This window comes from Lemur catta, chromosome 8 (genome assembly GCF_020740605.2).
Source record: "Lemur catta isolate mLemCat1 chromosome 8, mLemCat1.pri, whole genome shotgun sequence".
Lineage (NCBI taxonomy): Eukaryota > Metazoa > Chordata > Mammalia > Primates > Lemuridae > Lemur > Lemur catta.
The window spans coordinates 53,545,043-53,568,153 of NC_059135.1; the positions used below are offsets into that span (position 1 = coordinate 53,545,043).

General features: G+C 40.4%; 1 protein-coding gene and 1 non-coding gene across 5 annotated transcripts in view; one reads left to right on the forward strand and one right to left on the reverse strand.

The window, feature by feature from the left end:
- RAPGEF4 (Rap guanine nucleotide exchange factor 4) overlaps nucleotides 1-23,111 on the reverse strand; it is a 283,558-nt gene that overhangs the window by 239,081 nt on the left and 21,366 nt on the right. The window lies entirely within an intron of this gene.
- Nucleotides 8,302-8,410, forward strand: LOC123644190. The gene has a single exon (XR_006737017.1). It is a non-coding gene; the product is annotated as a U6 spliceosomal RNA (small nuclear RNA).

Below are 23,111 nucleotides of genomic sequence, written 5' to 3' on the forward strand. Positions count from 1 at the left end.
CTAGGAGGTTCTGTCGAACAGTCAGCAGAAGTATTTTAAGCGGGGCAGTGACATGATTGGATGTGCGTTTTGGAAAGATCACCTTGACTGTGACTAGAAGCAGATGGGAGAGAGTCAAGACCAGCAGCCAAGAGACCGGTTAGGCAGTTCTTGCAGTACATCAAAATGATGATGCGGTTTCTCTAATTATAGCTCATTCTAGGCTCCTTCCTCTCCCTTAATAAGGATGAACAGCTGGTCCCCCAAGGAAAAGCTCCAAGTGCAGAGAAGTTATTTTCCTTAGCCTGGCTTCTAATACCTAGGGCCCATTTTCAAAATTTCACTTTTAAAACACATTCAAACAACAACAAAGGAATCATTTACAACTCCTACAACTTAATAGTTAAAAAAAACTAATAACCCAATTAAGAAATAGGCTAAGGACTTTAATGGACTTTTCTCCAAAGAAGACATACACATGGCCAACATGTATATGAAAAGATGATCATTGTCACTAATCATCAGGGAAATGCAAGTCAAAACCACAATGAGATATCATCTCACACCTACCAGGATGGCTGTTATCAAATAAACAAAAGACAAGTGTTGGCAAGGGTGTGGGGAAATTGGAACCTTTGCACACTGTTGCTCAGAATGTAAAATGGTGCAGCTGCTATGAAAAACAGTTTAGAGGTTCTTCAAAAAATTAAAAATAGAACTATCATGGATCTGGCAATCTCACTTCTGGGTATTTACCCAAAAGAATTGAAATCAAGATCTTGAAGAGATATTCACACTCCTGTGTTCATTGCAGCACTATCCACAATAGCCAAGATGTGGAAACAACCTAAACGTCCATCAACAGATGAATGGAATAAAGAAGATGTGGTATATACATACAATGGAATACTATGCAGCCTTAAAAAAGAAGGAAATTCTGCAATCTGTGACAACATGGATGGATCTTAAGTATATGATGCTAAGTGAAATGATCCAGTCACAGACAGACAAATACTGCATGTTTCCATTTACATGAGGTCTTTGAAATAGTCAAATTAACAGAATACAAGAGTGGAATGGTGGCTACCAAGGACTGGGGTGAGGGGGAAATGAGGAGTTATTCATCAACTGACAGAGTTTCATTCAGTCAAGCAAGATGGATAAGCTCTAGAGATCTGCTAGACAGCACTGTACTTATACTCAAAAATAATGTACTGTACACTTAAAATTTTGTTCCGAGGGTAGATCTCATGTTATATGTTCTTGCCACAATAAAATAAAATTTTAAAAAAGAATCATTTCCCCAAAAAAAGACACTGCAGCAGGCAGGATTCTAAGGGGGCCCCCTATGACACACACCCTTGTATAATTCCCTTAAGAGCAGATGGAAGCTGCAGCTTGCTTGTAACCAGGAAAATATAGCAAAGATGAGGAGAGACCAATCCCACGATTATGTACACCATGTGGCAAAAGTGAAGAGATTTTGCAGATGTAATTAGGGTCCATGATCAGTTGACTTTAAGTTAATCAAAAGTGAGATTTTTCTGGGTGGCCCTGACCTAACTGAGCGAGTCCTTTAAAAGAGGGTGGAAGAAGTGGGACATTCTTTCACAGGCCTTGAAGAACCGAGCTGACGCTTGCCCAAGTGTCTGTGGGAGGGCCATGTAGCAAGGAATGTGGGCAGCTCCCCGCTGACAGCCAGCAAGAAACCAGGGGCCTCGGCTGGGAGTGGTGGCTCACACCTGTAATCCCAGCACTTTGGGAGGGCAAGGCAGCGGGGATCACTTCAGGCAAGGAGTTCAAGACCAGCCTGTGCAAAAGCAAGACCCCATCTCTACTAAAAATAGAAAAATTAGCCAGTCATGGTGGCTCATGCCTGTAGGTCCAGCTACTCGGAAGGCTAAGGCAGGCGGATGGCTTGAGCCCAGGAGTTTGAGGTTGTGGTGAGCTATGATGAGGCCACTACACTCTAGCCTGAGTGATAGAGTGAGACCCTGTCTCAGGAAAAAAAAAAAAAAAAAAAAGGAAGAAATAAAGAAAAGAAAACAGGAAGCCCAAGGCCCCAAAGACCATATGAGTTTTGAGGAGGTCCCCAAGCTCCAGAAAGGAATACAGCCCAGTCTTGATTTCAGCCTCCAAAACTCTGTAAAGAGGATACAGACAACCAGTGCCTGGACTCCTGTGTTGTGGAAATGTTGACTAACACACCTATGATGCTTTAAGTATCCAGATTTGTCATAATTTGTTATACAGCAATAGAAAACTGACACAGACACAAAGCTATTTTCTCACACTGATTAATTTCCTTATGGCCCAGCTTAGACTTCACTTTCTTTTTTTTTTTTTTTTTTTTGAGACAGAGTCTTACTTTGTTGCCCGGGCTAGAGTGAGTGCCGTGGCGTCAGCCTAGCTCACAGCAACCTCAAACTCCTGGGCTCAAGCGATCCTACTGCCTCAGCCTCCCGAGTAGCTGGGACTACAGGCATGAGCCACCATGCCCGGCTAATTTTTTTGTATATATATTTTTAGTTGGCCAGATAATTTCTTTCTATTTTTAGTAGAGACGGGGTCTCACTCTTGCTCAGGCTGGTCTCGAACTCCTGACCTCGAGCGATCCACCCGCCTCGGCCTCCCAGAGCTAGGATTACAGGCGTGAGCCACCGCGCCCGGCCACTTCACTTTCTTCATGGAGCTTTTCCTTACAAAATTTTCTCCCCTCTGAAATCCAATTGATAACATTTCTTTTTGGCATCTAATCCCACTATTTCATGTTTCCTGCACGTAAATTTTGTCTACTTGGAGATACCTTCTGCTATGGTCTGAACGTTTGTGTCTCCCCTCCTAAATTTATATGTTGAAATCCTAACCCCCAAGGTGATGGTATTAGGGAGGTGATTAGGTCATAAAGGCAGAACCTTCATGAGTGGGATTAGTGCCCTTATAAAAGAGACCCCATGATGAGCTCTCCTTTCTGCCATGTGAGCACGCAACAAAAAGGCCATGAGCCAGAAAGTGGACCCTCACCAGATGAGGAATCTACCACCACCTTGATCTTGAACTTCCCAGCCTCTAGAATGGTGAGAAATAAATTTACGTTGTTTACAAGCCACCTAGTCTAAAGCATTTTGTTCTAACAGCCCAAATAGACCAACATTCCTTTGTTTATCTATTCCTTCACCCGGTAAATACTGTGTCTTTCTTCTCACAAACCACTAAATCACCACGTGCTCCTGTTTTGTTTTCTTTTTCTTCTCATGGTTCTTCAGCTCTTCCAAGATGAATTTCACAGTCATCAAAACCTTTCTTCCTCATTAGTATAGTGGTAAAGAAACTAAAATTCAAAAAGCTTGCTAATTCAGACCGCAAGTCGGGCAGAGGATAACCCATCTAAGTTAGCAAAAAGCTCAAACTAAAAATATTTCTCATGACATAAAATTCTTTTAAGTACTATATAAATTATAATGGTAAATGGTGCCTATTAGCAGTATCACAAAAGATCATTTTATTATAATGTGTTTATGATCTTGAAAGGAATGGAATTTTTAAATATTTTATTTTATTTTATTTATAGACAGGGTCTCACTATGTTTCCCAGGCTGGAGTGCAGCTGTTCACAGGCACGACCATAGCATACTACAGCCTTGATGAACTGAGCTCAAGAGATCCTCCCACCTCAATCTCCCGAGTAGCTGGGACTACAACTTTGAGCCACCACACTTGGCATGAAGAAAATGACTTATTTCTAGCTTTTTATCATACTTATGTTTTAAATTAACAGCATGCATTCATATTAACAAGACAATATGAATTCACAATATGAATTATCAAAACGTATGAAATTTTAAACGACTCTCCATTCACTCCATGAATGCACATTCATTTTATTTATCCATTCAGTAAACCATATTGCTTTCCTACTATACATTAGATACCTTTTCCTGGAAATACAAAGATGAGCAAGATGCAACCCTATTCCCGAGGAGCTCACAATCTAGTGGGGCAAAAGGGGTCACGTAACCAAAATCAGAACACAGTATAATAAAGACCATAACAGGGATACCAACAATGTTCTGGGCTGGACCTTGTTTTACTGCACAAGGTAGGTGAACGTGGGAACTACCAAAGTCAGGTGTACGAAGGATAACAAGGGTTCTGGATTCTGGGTGCTGCCCACCTGCATTATGAAATGTGAAAATTTAGTGTGTCCTTAAATTTTAATTCCGTCAGCTCTAGATTATCTAGGACTAATTAACCACTTTGTGGGCTAGCCAGTGCACAAAATAATAACACATAGGCATTTGTGGAAGAGCATATACAATAACCATAAAATCAGCAAAAAATATTGCCCCTTCGATGACTTCTGTTGCTTGGCTATATAATAGCAAATATTTGCAAACCCTTTGCTGGGGAGAGACCCCACCCCTACCCCATCAATCAGCTGAGTAGACCCCTGAGTGCCTACCCCTGCCAAAGCTCTGGGGGTCCTGCTGGGACAGTGGATTCCAACACCCCAACAGTCAGACCTGCAGGAGTGCAGGAGGTAGGTAAAGAAGTGAAGGGAAGTGGGGGTGAGGCAGCACTGCTCTCTGCCCAGTGCTTTCCCACAATCATAAACAGAAGGCTCGGCCAAGAAGTGGACTATAGTTATACTGTCATCTTATGGGAATGTACATAATGCTTCGTTTCCTCAGCTACCTCAATATATACATATTTTTATTCAGATGTCTTTTGAAGATCAGTAAATGTATTTCAGAACATTGGGTGCAATGTTAACTAAATACATTTGCATTAAAACTCCTGTGCAGTTCAGTTTGACTCTTTTTGTTTCAACAGTAACTTAGAGTTGTAAAGAGCTACTCCTCTCCCCTAAGGAAGAACCGTCAAATCTGAGATAATAATGCACACGAGCTTTATCAATTATAAAAGGCTACAGAAGCTATTATTTCTAGTACCATCATCTTCGTCATCATTATTGTCCACCAGACCTTTTAAAAGAAATATCTAATGAAACTAATAAAGTGCTTAAAAACATATGCTAGAATTCTTATGCGCCTGTTGTAGGTTTTATAGACAGATGTGCTTGTTTTTTTCTATTGTAACAACAGTAAGATCTTAAACATTATGTACTCCATAATCTCAGTCTTTTTCTAACACTATTAACTTTTCAAAGGGCGTTGACACCTATTGAACATTTTGATCATCACAGCCCTGTTAGATAAAGCAGATATTATGAACCCCATTCTCACACGCAAACATTTAGACACAGAGGTTAGGTGACTATTAGTAAGCTAAAGTTATGTGGATTCATAATGCCAGTGATGACATGGATGTAGCAAAAGTCTTTGAAACTCAAGATGTTTACCACTTATCATGTTATCATTTTAATTATATGATTATTTGATTATTAACCACTTAGAATACTGAAATGTTTACTCTTCCATAATTACAAGTTTTTCCAACAATGTCAACAAAATTCAGAATGAAGGAGTTGAGAATTCATTCATTTGATCTGCAAATATTTGCTGAGTATCTCTATGAGATGTGAAGGAAGCACTCGGGTGGTACAAAGCTCATGGTTCCTATACCCAGGAAATTAAAATTGGGTAAGGGAGATACGTACACATACAGCAATTATCCAGGTGAATTGAGATTAGAGGTACAACTAAAATAGGAAAGAAAGGGAATAGGAACTCAGAACAGAAAGAGACATCACTTATAGATGAAAGTTCTACAAAGACTTCATGAAGCCATCATTGTAAAACCTCCCTAAAATCAGTTTCTTCTCATTTCTCTTTTTATGACTACAGCATGACACTAAATGTTTGGTCAGTTAGTCTGGTAAATTTGTGTATCACCATGACCCCTCTCCTGATTCTTCTCCCTGTGAGTTTCCTACCCACCCACCCACCACCACACACACACACACACACACACACAGATACCCACGTACACACAAACACACTTATAGAGATACACATATACGCACACATACTCTCAACTCAATCAAATGCCCAAATTCTCCCTCAGCTGAGACTCTTGATTCTGCCAGCATTCAGGGTGACCTTCCCAAAAATCCCCTTGAAAGAGCCTGAGATCCCAGGGTCAACTGCAACTTTTCATTCTCACAGCTGAGACTGATCATCACTCAAGCAAGGCACACCAAGACCTCTGTGACCCTTCTGAAATACGGCCTGCACATCCTCCGTGTAGCCCAGCACTTGACGCCTGCTTGCTTTTATGTCTCTGTAAAGGAATAAAGAGGAAGCTGCCCCCTCAAAGTCCCAAAGGAGATAAGAGAGTGGGATTGAAGGTCACTACAGACCACAATTTTGGCCTTGAGCAAAGCAGTAAGGGTCTGAATACCTCCAGCTCCCCTTTGCAGACAATCACTCTGTCATCTGTCCCACGTCAGAGCGCTGGGGACCAGGGCTTTTCAGAGAGTTGAAATATCTCCCCATTAGGCAGAGGGCAAGGCCAGCCCAGCTAATGTCTAAAGAATGCTTGGCCCTGCATTTGTGAGAGAGAGGAAAAGCTTTTTGATCAGGCTCGGAGTGTTGCAATTTGTCTCATTACAATTAAAATGCAATACAAAACCAAAGTATTTCCTTGTCCAATTTTAACTGTCCCTTTTCAAAAATCCTCTCTGACAGTCCCTGAGGATCTAACCTCCATAAAGGACCATCAGGCTGGGCAAGGGCTGTCCACCACACACCCTCAGCCACAAGTCCCAGACCCCAGCCAGACTGGGATGCTTACCACATGCCCCCCAAACAGCACATAAAAGAGAACTCTATCCTAATTCTCCCTGCAATACACTTGCTCTACTAGCATTAAGTCAAAAAATAATTTCATTTGGCTCCTTAAAATTTAGAATGGCTTCTGGGATGACTCAAACAACTGATGCTTCTTTAAAATGCTTTCTGGATAGTTTCACCTGATGTCTCTTTTTCCTTTATGTAACTTTCACCATAGTAAGCAGAGGCTCTCAAAAATCACTTCACAGTATTTAGTGCTACATTCAAATTTGAGATGACTGTTAAAAAAAATGCCACTGTTGCAACTAAATATTAGGAGAGCCCACTAAGGGCCTTGGATTGTGAGGGTAGAATGGAATCTCTTGAGTCAGACCCTTCTGACAATCTTTCTTAGTTATCTCTATTCCTGGGTAACAGCAAGGGGACCCTTGAAAGAGAACATGGAAAAAGGGAAGTATATTGAACATGCCAGGAGGGAAGGGGACATTACTTTACCTGGAACAGTGATTCTCAACCTTTTATCCGTCCCAACCCACCTGAGGCACAGGATACACACGCAGCAATAGCAGCAGAGGGAAACACACTTTTAGAAGGGAAGGTTTGAAAAAGACTTTCTCAAACTGGATCAGCTGGTTGGGAATCTCTGGCTTTAAGAGAGAATTAGTTTGTGAGTTAATTATGAGGACATAAGCCTCAGGGGTGTTTGATTAGCTGTATATTTTGGTTTAATCCCAGCTATTCATGGAACACCCCTTCCATCTGGCTGCCTCCCAAGTATCCACCCAGCACCTGATGCTGGTGTCCCTGCTGGTGACAACTGGAAGAGCCCACAGGATAAGGGGGTAGAGGTGCTAAGTCAGTGACTTAATTTGAGAGGAGCACTGTTGGCCCTCTGTATCCGTGAGTTCCACATCTAATGATTCAATCAACCACAAGTTGAAAATATTAGAGGAAAAAACAGCAAAAATAGCAATACAGCAATTAAAACATACAATTAAAAATACAGTATAACACTATTTACATAGCATTTACATTGTATTAGGTATTATAAGTCATCTAGAGATGATTTAAAGTATACAGGAGGATATGTATAGGTTATATGCAAATACTGTGCTATTTTACATCAGGGACTTCAGTATCTGTGCATTTTGGTATCCTTGGGGGTCCTGGAGCCAATCCCCACGGATCCCAAGGATGACTGTTCATAAATGTAGCATTGGGAAATTAGGAATACTTATTAGAAGGGAGAAATACTGACAGTCCTGTCATTAACATGAAGTCACTCTGTGATATGAAACGTGTCCCTGGTGAAAGCCTTCCCAGAAATCAAAATTGCTTTTTCATGTATTCATTCACTACTCAACAAATATTAATATTTACTGAGCACTTCCATGGAGGCAGCCCCTACTCTATGACACCACTATAAGGCCTGATAGGCCTTTTGCTTGATGAGCTTTTTCTAAGAACCAAAAACTGCCAAATACTTTGAATATACAATGTAATACACTGACAAAGACTCTCTCCTTTGAACTGAACTTGAGGGAGGCTCCTCTAAGTCCTCTGCTTCGTGCTCGCTTCGGCAGCACATATACTAAAAAATTGGAACGATACAGAGAAGATTAGCATGGCCCCTGCGCAAGGATGACACGCAAATTCGTGAAGCGTTCCATAAAAAAAAAAAATGAGAAAAAAAAATAAAATAAAAATAAAATAAATAAAAAATAAAAAAAAAATAAGTCCTCTGCTTCACTAGGACCGACCTTCAGCTTCCCTCTCTGTTTTGTTAAATCCAGTTTAAGCAAGAATTCTCCTAAATCAGTTCTGCAAAAACCCCCTACCCTTGGTATCTGACCACTCTTGATATCTTGCCTTCAGCAAGAATCCTACCAAGTCAGTTTAGCCAGAAACCCTCTTAGTATTATGTTTCTTCTTAGTAATTTTCCGTCCATGACAGCCACTCCACACCTTGCTTATAAATCTCCACTTGTCCTTGTTGGAGTACGAGCTAAGCCTGACTCCCCTATTGCAAGACCTCACTGCAGTGGACCCTATACCTATCGCATGTCCCCCTTGAATAAAGTCTGCCTTACTATCTTTAACAAGTGTTTGAATAATTTTTTCTTTAACAGTACAATATTGAAATAATACTAAAACATTAGTGGGTGTCTGTACAAAATTAGGTGATAAGTCTCCTCATTTCCCCTCAAGATGTCTTTGATTGCTGGAATAATTCACCCCATGCCTGGTCTCAGTTTCAACAGATGCTATGAAGACAGAAGAAGTTAAATGTTTTAAAATGCAAAAATACATAGTAAATAGGAGTAAATATTGATACAAACCTAGTGGAGGACAATTTGATAGCATCTGTCAAAAATTAATGTATTTTAATACAGTAATTCCAGTTAAAGGACTTCTACAGTTATTCTTGCAAATGTGTAAAATTATGTATACACTAAGATATGAAATAAAATACATTTATATGTGGATATAAATAATGATAAATCCCATACAACGGTATGGTATGGTATGGTATGCAAACTTTAGAAAAAATGAGGAATGGCCATGTGTGGAGGCCTATAATCCCAGCACTTCGGGAAGCCGAAGCAGGAGGATCACTTGAGGCCAGGAATTCAAGACCAGCCTGGGCAATGTAGTGAAATCCTGTTTCTACAAAACAAAAAAATAATTAAAAGAAAAAAAAAAAAAGAATGAGAAAGGTCTATTGATCCAGGGTATTGAAGAGTAGCAGAATATGCCACCCCAAAATACACCACATGGCATAAGGATTAGTTTGAGCTGAAGGCAATTAAGAAAAAGCAGATATAAGAAAAGCTCTCTGCCCTCCCCCTACTTGCCTAAATGCAGGACATAAATTTACAAAGGTGTCCCTCCTCCCCTCTCTATCAGGAAGGGCAAAAGCTAATCACTAGGGGTGAACTTAGACCAGTGTGTCTTGTCTGGAGAATATCGATGAAATATTTGGAAAGGATGTGAACACACAGTATGTCAATGGTTTGAGAAGTTCCATTCTGGTGATTTTAATTTTGAAAATGAGCCATGTGGGTGACCTGAGACCAAGGTGAATAATGATGAGCTGAAACCTGTAGTGGAAGTAAGTCTATCTCAACCTACGTGTGAATCAGCTGCAAGGTTTGACGTTACTATTCCAACAATATTGGACCATTTGAAACAAATGGGCAAGGTAAAGGAGCTGGATAGATGAGTACCACATTAATTAAACGAGCATCAGAAGAGAAATCGTCTCAAAGCTTGCCTTTCTTTGCTGTCTCGACATAAAGGTAAACCATTTCTACACCATATTGTTACATGTGATAAAAAATGGATTCTTTTTGACAATCTCAAGCTTTCAGCACAATGGTTGGATAAACATGAAGTGCAGAAACACAGTCCAAAACCTAATATTCATCAAAAAAAGCTAATGGTGTCTGTTTGGTGGTCCAGTGCTGGTATTACCCACTACAGCTTCATGAAACCTGGTCAGTCGATTACAGTGGATGTCTACTGCAACCAGTTGGATGCAATGATAAGGATACTCGTGATTAAACAGCTGAGACTGGCCAACAGACATGGGCCAATCCTCTTGCAAGACGCTCTGCTCAACCACATATCACACAAACAACGCTGTTCAAACTACAGAGGTTGGACTTGGAAATTGTGTCATCCACCATATTCCCCAGACCTTGCACCAACTGACTACCACTTCTTCCAGGCTTTGGACCACTTCTTGCAAGAAAAATATTCAATTCTCAACATGCTGTGGAAAATGCCTTTCGAGATTTCATCACCACTCACTCTCCAGGCTTCTTCGCTCCTGGCATAAACAAGCTACTGTTAAGATGGCAAAACTGTATTGATAGTTCAGGCACACTCTTTGATCAATTGTACTGCTTCTTGTTTGAGATATAATAAACCTGTGGTCCCCAACCTCCGTACCGCAGCCTGGTACCGGTCCATGGCCTGTTAGGAAACAAGCCGGAAATCACCATCTGAGCTCCATATCACCCCCCTGCCACCCACAACACCCCAACCTCCAACCCTCGGTCCATGGAAAAATTGTCTTCCATGAAACTTGGCTCTGGTGCCAAAAAGGTCAGGGAGCACTGTAATAAACTACACCTTTGATTTGAAATTGGATATTTAATATTTAATGACCTAATATTATGATTATTGTCTCCACTAGAACGTAAGCTCCATGAGAGCAAGGATTTTTTTTCTGTTTGAATAATTATTGTATCTCCAATACCTAGAACAGCATCTGCATATAGTAGGTACTCAATAAACACTGTTCCAAGAATAAATGTACTTTTTGTAACTTTTATATTTGTACATGAGGATGTAATATCATTAAAAGTTAATAACATTTCAAAGAAAATTAGAAGATTTTTTTTGTCAAGAAAATTTTTACTGTTCTTGGCTGGCCTGATGAGAGTGGGTTATCAGAACTTATTAACATTAGTGTCACTACAGTTGGTATAAAACCCCCCACTGCTACATTTGACAGGCTTAAAATATATAAATATTTTATATTTATATAAATATAAATTTGATAAATTTATATTTATATAATTTATGTTTATATACTTGCTACTTTGCATAAGTAATTTAATAAACCTAAATATTAAAAAATGTGATATTACTTTCACTATATTCTAAGTCTCTTCTGAAGGTAAAAACCATATTGGAGGCCAGGCATGGTGGCTCACCCCTGTAATCCTAGCCCTCTGAGAGACCAAGGTGGGAGGATAGCTTGAAGTAAGGGGTTTGAAACCAGCCTAAGCAAGAGCAAGACCTCTTCTCTACAAAAAATAGAAACCAATTAGCCAGGTATGGTGACATGCGCCTGTAGTTCCAGCTACTTGGGAGGTTGAGGCAGGACGATCACCTGAGCCCATGAGTTTGAGGTTGCTGTGAGCTATGATGACGCCACTGCACTCTAGCCCAGGAGACAAAGCGAGACTCTGTGTCAAAATAAAAACACACACACACACACACACAAACACAACAAACAAACAAAAAAACCCGCAAAAGCAAAAAACAAAACAAAACATATGGGAAATGGAAATAAGACAGTTCTAAAACTATGTCCCAGAATTAAGAAGCACAGGCATCATTTTTTTTTTAAAGAGATGCACTCAAAAGAAATCCCTTAAACTAGGCTGAAATTGAAAATGGTTCTAAATCATTTTAGCACCAACAACTACAAGGTTGTTTATTATTCCTGTGTGGAGATAATCCGACTTTTCCTTTGGTAACTAACTTCTTTTGCCCCAAAATAATTATAATGGACAAAAGTGTAATTAAATGGGGTAGGGAGGGTGTTGAATTTTATCTTGATTGATAATTAACAGACAGGAATAGAAAAGTTGGCATGTAGACACACCGGGTGAAGCCAAGTCTCCAGATCAGTAATAAGACTAGCAGAGTTTGAACATTCAGACCCCATAAGGAACTAGAACTCACACAAGAGGCCTAAATAACAGAGAATCCAGGGCTTCTGGGAAAGAACCCAAGAGAAAACAAAGAACTTAGCAATGCAAGGCAGGCATCATTTTGACCCAGAGCCAAGGATTTTAAACTATTAATAGAATTCATTTCATTAGTACATGAACCTGTTATTGAACCACATATATTAGCCAACAGTCAAAGAAAGCCCTATAGGTATCTTTACTTCACTAAAAAATAATATTTATATTTGATGCTCTAAATTACTCACCTAGGCACTATGTAGATTTGTAATCTGTTTTTTTAACATACAGAATTTTCTATGCATTAAAAAATTCTATTGTATCATTATAAAAGGAAAAGAACTTTCACTTCTGGCTATGATGGAGTAACTGGTAACAAATTAGCGCCCCTACACGGGGTAAACAATTATAAAATTGATCAAAATAGATAAAGCAACATGCTTTGAGATGTTGGACAACAAGGATACAGTACTGTGATTCCATGAAGGAGGGACAGATAAGAGATGATCCACACAATAGCCTTGATATTTTGCCTGGAAACCCTTTCTGGAACACAGGCAGGGAGGGAGAACCCAACCAGAGCATGGCAGTCCCCCTGGGCTGTGAGGCAGCGGTCAGAATTCAGGGGTGCTGGGGTGGCTGGAATGTGCAGTGTTCATTAAAAAAACAATGAACAGAGACTCAATGGTCTGTGGGAAAATACTAAGAGAGTTTAATCTACATGTAATTAAAAGTGCCAGAAGGAAAAAACAGAGAAAATGGAGGGAAAAATATTTAAAGAAAATAATGGCTAAAATCTTTCCAATTAAAAAGGCAACAAATACCCCCAAAGAGTCTACAATACTGTGAAGTAAAATTTCTGCTTTTGTAAGTATGGTAGATTAAAGATGACCACAAATGCTCTGTCATAAATCCCCATCAAGAAGTGGGATTTATTTCCCCTCCCTGTGAATCTCGGCTGGCCCTGTGACCAACAGAACATGGCAGAAGTGCTAGTATATCCCTTGTGCTGTAGTCCCCTGAGCAAGTTGACTAACCTCACTGAGTCCTGACTTTCTCATATCCAGTAGGGTGACGTGGGGCTAAATTTGCTGAGATTCTGTCCAGATTTAGAAAAGCCAATGTTCTAAGAGGAATTATAAATTGAGGCAATAAATAAAAATAAGTTAAGATGATATGTCTAAGTGTTACCCTTTCACTGCTTGACAGCTCAGAATCTGACTATCTTAGTCAAAATGTGTCTGGACTTTCCAGATCTACGGCTAAGTCAAAATACACTTAGGAATTTGGTTAGAATAATGTTCTTTTTATGGTATAGCTGGCTCTGACCTCTAAACTAAAGATTATACAGTAATAGGGTCCTATAAGCTAAAGAGTATTAGTAAACTAAAGATTATTTAAGGTACAGTAGCACAGTAGGATACAACTTCCCTTTTCTTTCACAGTGCTCAGGTTTTTTTTTTTTTTTTTTGGAATCAAGCGTTAATAGTGAATAGACTGTTAAATAAATCTGAGGTGGTTAGTACAGAAAATATCTAATATGATTTTTTAATAAATTTTTATTAGCTGGAAACCTCGCCATACCCACAGAGTCTGATACATCTCATTTCCATAGTTCCAAAACTACAAATGCCAGAGAAAACAGATGCCTTGAATTTCATTCTTTTTGGAAACAGTTTCTGGTACCCCCTTCAGTGTGTAAAATATCAAGAGCAGTCCTCACCAACACAAATTTCCAGTGTGCCTCACTGCATAGCATGAAAACATGAAAAGCCCCAGGCAGCAGGATTGGTGCCAAGGCCATATGGCAGGGATTATGATTCGTTAGGAATGAAGATTCAATTTGACAGTCGTTCTTTTTACTGTTAGTCATTTTGGTTTTCAAAGAGATCACAATTAATAGTCCAGGCCAGGTAGCCTAGTATACAGAATGCTGAGCTAATAAAAAGAAAGCCAACCTTGTATACAATTTCAGGCAATGTTCAAATAATTGCGTTTAATTATGACTACTAGCAATTATGACTACCAAGGCAATAAGCTGCCTAGAGACAGAGATTCCAAAGTGACTGGCCAAAGCTGATATCAGAAAGGGGCCTAGTTATAGTCACGTATGGTCCATTTAGCAATAGGATTTTATTACTACCCACCCATGCCAAAGACACAGCTCTGGCTTGAGAAATCGCAACAGACTTCCTAATGCAAAATGCTGGTCCACCTCATCTAGTCCTCCTGTGGAGAGAGGAAGCCACTCTTAGGGCCAGCAAGAGTCAGAGGTCCACACCACTCCCAGTCCCAAGTCTTTGAAATAGGGAGTACCTTTGTCCCATGGCTTTCCTTCACCCAAGTAGAGATCAACAGCATCAGAATTTTGAATCTCAGTCTCTAACCTCTTTCATTCAACAATACTGCTGCATACCATTCATGACTGAATGTCTACCAAGTGCAAAGCACAATGAAATTTCTTTGAGAGTTACAAAGAAGAACCAGGCCTTGATTCTGCCCTACAACGGCTTCTGATCTATTAGGGGATCTAAAACATCTAAACTAAACGATGACAATGCAAGGATAAAAGCGGTCATATGGGTCCCTAGAAAGGTACACAGAGGTCTGTATAAAAACTCCTAGGGGTTCAGAGCTGGATGAGACAAAAGTGAGTAGAGATGGCATCATAGAGAACCCTTTCTCTTCCAATTCTCTGCTTCCCACAGCACTTCAGCTGATATTTTAACCAGCTCATGGAGAATAGGCAGAAGTTGCAATAGTATAAACTGGGGGGAAAAGGTTTCCAGGCAGCAAAATGATAAGGTACGAGCAAAGGCATGGAGGTGGGAAGTTGCAGGCCAGGAGCAGCCAGTGGTTCCAACAGTGTGAGGTTCCATTGGTTCCTCAAAGAGGGAGACTGAGAAACAAGACTGGGACCCTGTCGGGGCCAGACTTGAATGTCAGCTAGTCAGGTACAGACTTTATTCTGCTAACCATGTGGGGCCAGCAGAGATTTTTAAAACTCAGAAAATCAGAAGGCCGGGCGTGGTGACTCATGCCTGTAATCCTAGCACTCTGGGAGGCCAAGGTGGGTGGATTGCTTGAGGTCAGGAGTTCAAGACCAGCCTCAGCAAGAGCCAGACCCTGTCTCTACTAAAAATAGAAAGAAATTATCTGGCCAACTAAAATATATATAGAAAAAATTAGCCAGGCATGGTGGTGCATGCCTGTAGTCCCAGCTACTCGGAAGGCTGAGGCAGTAGGATCGCTTAAGCCCAGGAGTTTGAGGTTGCTGTGAGCTAGGCTGACGCCACGGCACTCACTCTAGCCTGGGCAACAAAGTGAGACCCTGTCTCAAAAAAAAAAAAGGAAAATCAGAAAAAAAAATCAGAGCCATCATTTTGGAAAATTAGTCTTCTAGCAGGGAAGGAATTGGAGGAGAAAGGGACAAAAGGCATGGGGACTAATTAGGACAGAGCTTTCAGGGCTCCATACGTCACACTTTTCATATGATGCAGCCTTCACTTCCATGTGTCTTATGGAACATCCACATGCTCATTCAGATGTGATAAAACCATAATTCTCTTCTTCTCCCTCCTACGTCTACTTAGAAGTAGTGTAACAGTAAGTCTGGTTCTTCCTGAGACAGTCATGGTGTATACCTATAGTCCTGTTGAAAACACCAATACTCCCTCATGCACTCTCAACAGTATCCCTGTTTGGACAATAAATTATGCATCCACCTTACTTAGAAACAACTCTGCTGCTCCCACCTCTGTCCAGGTACTCTCCCAGGTACCAGTGAGTCGGAGCCAATCACACCATCTGCAGCCCTCTCCCTCACTCACTGCACGGTGATTATGTGATCAGTTTCTCTCCCTCCCCAGGTCCCAGATTCTGCTGCCTTGTTCTCCAGCTCCAGGTCCATGGGGCAGAACAGGATGCAGCTCTGATGGAAAAGGAACTGGTTGTCGGGCAGGGGTGGCTGGGGTGGTAGGAAGAGAGTCTGGAGAGGACACGAGGACTCTCCATCCTGCGGCAGGAGGAGAAGGAGGACAAGGCTCTCCAGCTGTTGATGAGTAAGATTCCAGCCCTTTGTGTGTTCTCAGCTGCAAGTGTCAGTTTGTGTGTTACAATGATGAAAGAGTACGCGTGGTATCAGGAAAACAAAAAATGTGGCTTGACTGCATGAAAGTAGTACTAATTATAGTTATTTATTTGAACTTTGAACATCGTATGAACCATTTGTCGCTAATTACACTGCTGTCCGAAAACAAATATGTAGATCATGAAAGGTGCCAAACCGTTTTTATTGCAGTTTTATTTGATTATAATAATAAACTCTCTATGTGTGTTTATAATTATGGTTTTTTACTCATGTGTGGCATGACTGTTTACAACACTAACTCTTTATATTATTAATAAATCATCATATATGATAAAAGATCTGGATTTTTCAAATACCTACGAACTTTTATGGGAAGGAAAACGCCAAGCCAACAGGAATGGTCTTTAAAAACTAATGTAAATGTGCAAAAAGTGACACTACATTTCTGGGTGGGCCAAGGTTAGTTAATGGAAGAGAACAATCCAGCCATTCACGTGGAAGTCAACCTACTGAGTGTCGATCAAAGAAAGGGATCAAAGAGTGACTATTGACACTTTCTGGAAGACCTGGGTGCTGAGCAGATTCAAAAAGCACATGCTTGCGATTCACTTTTAGTAACTCTGAGTTTAGAACACAATTACTACAAATGAATAAAGAACATAAAATGTTTCATAAGAGACTCCCCAGACTTTGAGCACCTTTAGCACAGTGACCACACCTGAAACTCTGGTTGCCTAGCCCAGTGTACCTGGCACATATTAGGTGCTTGGTTATTCACAGATTCATTCAACAAACATATTGAGTATTTAATGAATCATCGGTCATTAAATTCATTTCATTTTAAAATAACTTTTACTCTAGTTTTTTGTTTTTATTTTTATTTTTTTAGAGACAGGGTCTCACTCTGTTGCCCAAGCTGAAGTGCAGTTGTGTGATCACAGCTCACTGCAGCCTTGAACTCCTGGGCTCAAGCGATCCTCCTACTTCAGCCTCTGGAGCACCTGGGACTAGAGGTGCATGCCATGCCTGGCTAATTTTATTAATTTTTTGTAGAGATGAGGTCTCACTATGTTGCCCAGGCTGGTCTTGAACGCCTGGCCTTAAGCAATCCTCCCACCTCAGCCTCCCAAAGTGCTGGGATTACAGGCATGAGCCACCATGTTCTCCCTGCCTTCTCACACAGAGCTATGATCCCTATTCTAGAGATGTCCCTTCTCTAGAGACTTCAGAAAAAGTGTGGCCCTGCCAACACCTTAATTTCAGATTTCTAGCCTCCAGAACTGCTAGACAATACTTTTCTGTTATTTAAGCCACCCCGTTTGTGGTACTTTGTTACAGCAGCTGTAGGAAACTACTATTATACATGGTCACATAGAAAGTCACCATTTCAGGACAAACTTTCAAGCCCATGTTCAGTGCTGGCTCCAACAAGCCTTAATAAGGCTGCCCAAATTGCCCAGTGCTGCTTCCATGAAACTGAAAACATGCTAGACAGACAAAAGATTCACAGCCTTTGTCAGTCTCCATCACCGGTCAGGAAGCACCTCAGACATACACTGTGTCCACACATCATAAGAGCATGGCTCCCCAAAGTGGTTCCCACAAAAAGAGCAGGTCATTGTTTCCTGGAGTTCAGCCATAGATGCTCTTAAATTAAGGTCCTCTCTGCAGGCATCCGAACTGAAGACTCCCAACTGCATCCCACAGAATCTGCTGCCTTTTCATTGGAACAAGTGGGATCACATCCTCTACCCACAACCTGCCACACTCATCTCACCTACACACCTTTAACTGGATTTCCATTGAAAAGCCAAACAAAATAGAAGCTGGGAATTTACCAACAACCTATGGTAGGATTCCAGGATTTGGGAACGGTACTTCTGCAGGTTCCATATTTATTCAGACATTAAATAAAATTTTACTTGGCATCTACTTTGTGTAGGGATCATATGAGGACATAAGATGTGTTTAATGGTGAAAAGGAAAGACCTGAATCATGAAATGATGGTATTACTTTTTACAAGTTGTGCAGTAGTTTCTTTGACTTGTGTTCAGAGGTTTTTTTCCCTTAGCATAATCAAAAAATACCAAAAAAAGGAAATATGAATATGTATACATTTAAAATTTTGTAACATATACCAACATACAAAAATTTTCAAAAAAGGGCAAACTAGACAAATTCTCACTGCATAAAACGGGAAAAGTCAACATTATTCATAACAAATTCCTTTGAAAGATGTGCCTGTACTATCTAGTCATAAAAATTTGCAGTTTCCTTTTTCCTAATCCATGTATCACTGAGTCAAAATAATTAATTCACAATTCACCTACATATTGCTGGCTAAATGGAGACTTCTAAAGAGTAGAGAATTAATCATCTGGATGAGATAATCAAAAGGTACCAAATACATGTGACCCTCTGCTGTTCTCTCACCTCCTCCTTCTTCTGTTTACTGTTTCATGCCACCTCCTCTGAGGAAATATTATCTGATCTCCCATACTCAAGATCCCCTGTTTATGTTCTCATTCTCATAGCCTGATCTAGCTTTTCATAGCACATGTGAAAATTATATTAAATACCCCTCTGACTACTTGTTCAGTGTCTGTGTCCCAGGTAACTTCTATAATGGCATGAACTGTCCCTTTCTCAGGAACGAGCCCAGCATCAGGGCCACAAGTAGCACATTGCTCAACAGAAGGTTAATGGATTAACATGCAACACACAAACATTTTATAAAGGATTCTTTTAAAAATTATTTCTTTGTTTCTGTGTGACTCAAGACAAGCAAAGTGGTTGCATGGTAAAATGATGGTGAAGAAGAGCGTGTCCACTATTGAGGGAGGCATCGGCAGAAAGTGAGGTTCTGGGATTTGAGGGCTTCGTGTTCTGCTAGGATCTCATCAACTGACTGGCTTATCCAGTTAGAACAAGATTTACTGTGCCATCCACACAATCATACCAGGCTCTAATCTTGGAGATCTTAGTTTGGAAAAAGTAAGTTCAAGTCTTTCCTGTCTTTAGAAGGCATCGCTGACATTTCACCACTTAACTCTCACAACAGCACACTGGCCTCCGTAGTCCCACAGCATGTTATTATCTTACTGTATATACTATAGTCACTCAGAGCTGAGGCCACTTAGGTCCAGAGCCAGTGTTTTATAATTGGTCCCTCTCTCCACTTCTCTATTTGCACATCAGCTAAGACAGCAGATCCATGTGTATGCAAAGATGTTCACCCCCCAAATTTACAACATGTGATTCCTATCTATGACCTTGTGTTAGACAGTGAGTGATATGGTCCAAATGCAAGGAAGGGATAAAGGAAGACTGAAGCCAGGGAGATAGAGTTGTTGCTCAACAGCTGGGAGTGTCCACTCTTGGCCACCTCTTCTTCTTCTGTCCTCTGTATCAAATGGGGCCCCAACCCTAGAAAGAAGGCCTCTCTATACAGACAAGCTCAGCCTCTGGGAGTCCATAAATTAATAATTCTCAGGTGAAGAGGCAGAGTGAGAAGGTGGTCTGAGTGGAAGGGATGCCCCTTAATCACAGAACTTCTTTTTTTAATCACTTTTGGGACTCCATAAAGAATGTAGTTCTCAGTGATGAAGACATGACTCTCCTCAAAGTCCAGCAGAAGAAACAGTGGGGACCAGAGTGAGGGCAGTTTATATTTCAGGTGGAGATCTTGCATGTGGGATGGCTGGATTACTGCAGAGGGAGGATTGCTAGATACAAGACAGGAAAGAGAAGAGGCTGTGCATGCTCACCACTTAACATCATTCTTGTATCCCAAGTGGGTGGTACGAGAGCATTATTGGGGGCTCTTTTAAAAGATGAAATTCTGTTGCCTAGGAGAAAGCAGCATGTCTTTCAAGGATAGTGGAAACAGAAGGGCACTTGCATTGAGAGTTATCCTAGTACCCACTGATTTTCTCATGTATTTCTGTTTTGCAAGTTATGCAGCTTTAATTCAACTTCTTTTCTCTTGTGCCCTGTATTTTTGCTCTTTCTGTCATTCCTTCTTTCTTCCTGATATACCAAGATCCCTTCTTTTTTCATTTCCTTTCTGTTTTAGGAAATTCTTTTAGTAATTCCTTTTTGGGTAAGACTGCTAGTGACAAATCCTCTTAGTTTTCCTTCATCTGGGAACAACTTGATTTCCCCCTCATTCCTGGCGGATACTTTTTCTGGGTATAGAATTCTGGGTTGACAATTCTTTTCTTTCCACACATGAAAAATGTTGTTCCACTTCCTTCTGGGCCCCATGGTTTCTGATGAGAACTCCAATGTCATTCTGTTTGTTTTTCCCTTACAGGTAAGGTGTAATTTCTCTGTTGCTGAGTTTAAGTATTTTTCTTTGTGTTTAGGTTTTAGAAGTTTGATTATGTGTGCTGGTACAGATTTCTTTCAGTTTTCATATTTAGGGTTCTGTCAGCTTCTTGAAGTTTATTTCTTTTCCCAAATTTGGCAAAAATTTTCATCTACTTTCTTCAGCACCATCTTCTTTCTTCTCTTTTTCCAGGATCCCAAAAACATGAATGTTAGATCTGTTGTTACAGTACCATCTGCCCCTAAGGCTCTGTTAATTTTTTTCAGTTGATTTTCTCTCTATTATTCAAATTGGGTAATTTCTACTGTTCTATCTTCAAGTTCACTGATTCCTTCTGTCCTCTCCATTCTGCTATTGAGCCACCCACTGATTTTTTAAATTTCAGTTGTTTCATTTTTCAATTCTAAAATTTCCATTCCATTCTTCTTTGTTTCTTATATTTTTTTGCTAGGGCTTTTTGTTTGCTTAAAAATTCTGTTTTATCATATGTTCCAAGGGTGTTAACAATTGCTCACTAAAGTACTTTTCATGGTGACTGCTTTAAAATCTAGGAAGGAAGAGCTGCTTCATTACAGCTAGGCAAGGGTGGAAAATTAGGCTCCTCACTTGGTCTTTGCTGATGGGAGTGGAGGAAAGTCTGTAGTTTTTTTCTGTGGTGTTTGGTTAGACTAGAGCAGTTATTGTCTAAAAGTTTTCTATTTCTCTAGGCTTCACCTTTCCTTGTCCTATGGCTAGAGAGCAGGCTTTTCTTGGAGCATTTTTTTTTTTTTTTTTGTCTGTGCCCATTTGTATTTCTGAGTTACTGTCTACTCCAGCACCCAGCCTGGGATATATCAGGCAAAAAGAAAACTCAATGAACTCACCACTGTGTCCTTCAGTAGAGAGGTTCTAAGCCAGTCAGCCTTTTTCTCTCCACCTTTTAGAATCTTTTTCTGTTTGTTTTATATAGAATATCCAGGGTTTACACTTAGTGGGAGGAATATGGAGAATCAAGTCCACTCTGTCTTGCCCCAAACCAGAAATCTACAGTTGTCTTTTTGGCAGCAGTTTTGCTTAGGTCACAACTGCTTTATGTATCAAAAGCAAGTATGCACAACCTAGAAACTCATTTACAGAGGCACATTATCTCCTAAGAGGATATGTTTCCAGGGACATGGTAACCAATGAGCCATATGTTGTTTATTTGTTAATCACTTGCCAACTCTGGCTTTATTGATAATATCACTTCTGAGTTTCACAGCAGCTCGCATGCCTCAGCTGTGATAGTTTGCTTCCTTGCTGTTCAGTATTTATCACAGTGATGTTGACTCCCTGTTCTTTTCCCCATCTGTTATGGAGAAATAACACCCTATGATTTCATAATTGCATAAATGTTATTCTCCCTCTTGCCCTCTGCACCTCTCTACCTTGATTTTTCATCTTTCCTTACCTGGACTTTCCCATTTACTTGTCCTCTAGCTGAATGATCTCGTTTTAGTGTAAGACACAGGCTACGCATTTGCCTGCACCTTGCATGTGAGATCTTTTATTTTTGTTTGTAGTACGGCCAGCTTCCTCACAACAACATTCAAAGGCCTGGCACAGAGTCTGCAACCAGTCTAACTGCCAACTAGGCTGGGAGGAGACCTGTTAGCCTATCACCTGTAAGATACCAAACTTCAAATCCAAACCCAGATTATGGTCTTTCTTCTCCCTGATGTTTTGTCAACATGACACAATCTATCTGAAAACATCTTCAATTGCCTTTCAAGACACATTTCACATTCCCTTTATTTTCTTCCTACCTCACTGGTCACTCCTATGCAGCTTCTTCTGCTAGTTATTCCCCTTCCTCCTGAACTCTTCTCTTTCAACACTCACTTCCTTGGTGCTCTCCAATCTCATGGCTTTAAATACCATCTATGTATTAATAATTCCCAAATTTATATCTCCAGTTCAGGCCTCTCTCCCAAACTCCAGAGTTATATATCCAATTTCCTACTTGACTCACTTAATTGAATGTCTAATAGACATCTCAAACTCAACATGTCCAAAACTGAACTCCTTCACTTTTCCTCCAAAGATACCTAGTCTATGGCCTTCTGCATCACAACAGATAGCCCCACGATCCTTCCAGTTACCCAGTCCAAAACCCTTAGAGTTATCCTTGATGACTCTTTTTCACACATTACCACATTCAATTCATGAACAAGTCCTATTCGTTCTACCTCCAAAATGTATTCTACTGCTTCTTACCATCTTCACTGCTGTCACCCTCATCCAAGCCACCACCCTCTTTCACCTAGATTACTGCAATAGCTTCGTAATAGGTCTCTCTGCTTCCACCCCTGTCCCCCTTCCCCCAGCATCTTAACATGGCAGTCAGAGTGATCTTTTTAAAAAGTCAGATTATGTCATTGCTCTGCTCAAAACCCTTCTTGGCTCCCTATTTCACTTAGAGTAAAAGCCAAGCCCTTGTAATGGCTATCAA